The sequence below is a fragment of the Nothobranchius furzeri genome, chromosome 19, assembly GCF_043380555.1.
Source record: "Nothobranchius furzeri strain GRZ-AD chromosome 19, NfurGRZ-RIMD1, whole genome shotgun sequence".
NCBI classification, from domain to species: Eukaryota; Metazoa; Chordata; class Actinopteri; order Cyprinodontiformes; family Nothobranchiidae; genus Nothobranchius; species Nothobranchius furzeri.
Genome location: NC_091759.1, coordinates 1693287 through 1694768, shown reverse-complemented (window position 1 = coordinate 1694768; position 1482 = coordinate 1693287). Strand labels below are relative to the sequence as shown.

General features: G+C 43.1%; 1 protein-coding gene across 4 annotated transcripts in view; it reads right to left on the bottom strand.

Annotated features, from left to right (window-relative positions):
* Positions 1–1222, bottom strand: part of LOC107394667 (leucine-rich repeat and immunoglobulin-like domain-containing nogo receptor-interacting protein 1) — a 16526-nt gene extending 15304 nt beyond the window's left edge. For 3 of the 4 annotated variants that reach the window (XM_070547432.1, XM_070547433.1, XM_070547434.1), the window contains exon 1: positions 803–1222. The gene's annotated coding sequence lies outside the window, so the exon portion shown is untranslated. The remainder of the gene's footprint in view (positions 1–802) is intronic. The other variant, XM_070547431.1, reaches the window with a different exon arrangement.
* Positions 1223–1482: the final 260 nt, after the last annotated feature.

Genomic DNA, 1482 nt, shown 5'->3' with positions numbered 1-1482 from the left:
GTTCTAGGAACAGCTACGATACCGCTCAGAAGTCTCAAGCTCCCAGTTGCCTGGTAGAGGACCTGAGCTTGGAAAGATGAGACCAGCGTGGAGGGTGAGATGTGAATTTTTTTTAGAGGAAACCAAGAGTCTCAGAAAGTAATCTGCAGATCTGCAATGATTCAGCTCTTCATAGAATGTGTGACTTGCTGAAAATCACTGCAGAAGTGACCGCCAAGAGAAAAATTACACATTAGTGTGCTGCCCCCCATCATCCCACCCACACAAACACACACACTCAGTGTTGGCAGCTCAGCTCACATTTTGCAACGTGACAGAAAATGCGGTATGTCAGAGAAAGACTTGACTTGTTGACTAATTTTCCTCATTTCTTCCAGGAAAAACAGTGATTAGAGATAAAAAGTGTCATGTTCGTTAACACTGAAGAGGAGGATTATGTGTTTTCTTAAACATGCGGAATTACCAGCTCTGGCTTAACTGTTTAATGCATCTAATTATGAACAGGTGGTTTCCCTGAACACCTGAGAAGGTCTGCCAGGCAACTCTCGTGCAGGTTGAAGTGATCCGACACGTTTCAGACAATAAAATCATCTCAGGGCGGTTTTTTGTTAGTAGAGTCTGTCTGCTGTTGTGATGACAGCAGCTCTACGCGGCAGACATTTTAGGGATGGAATATGATGCTGAGAGGTAAAATTGCAGTATCTTCTGCAACAGTGACTCAAACCCAATGATTATTTACACGAACGGAAAACAAGTGCAGTCCTTTTTGAAAGAAACAAGACAAACAAGTGTAAGGACTCACCTTCTCTTCAGAAGGAAGGGCTCGTCATTCTGATCATTCACTTTTCAAATAAATTATAAGCGTAAAAGATCATGCAGGAGCAGAAAATACACAGAAGTAGAGCAACAGAAAAGCTCCGTCGCCCCTCCATCCCGAGACTCTAAACTCTGAGGGAAGCTTGATGCTGCAGCTCGGTTCCCCCGTAGCTCGGCTGTCCTCATGGCAACAACAACAAGCCGGCTGTGGACTGGCCCAGTGCATGCTGGGGGATCATATGCACTAGCTGCTGGACTTGTGCCAACACGCTGCACTGGATGTCAGGACGCAGGTGAGCCGTGCAGAGATACCTGAAGGGGAGGATTCTGAGACCTTCAACAGTCGATTGTTCATCCTTTCAAACGTTCTGCAAAGCTTGATTAAGTCAAGTTTCAGCTGGAAATTCCTCAATGTTTATGTTTGGCAGCAGCTGCTCCTTTCATCTGAGCTACTTTATTAGGATTAAAGTATTAATGCTTCCTTATAAACCACTGCAGCTAAATCCTTTCTTAATTGAAATTAAAAATAAATATAAGATATATTTCTTGCTGAAAGATTTTGGCATCTTCCTTGATGGTCATAGCAACTAAATACAGTTTCCAGTTCATCTTAAATCTGTGGGTATCCCTACTATGATTTACTTTATTTGGGCACTAATTCAGATG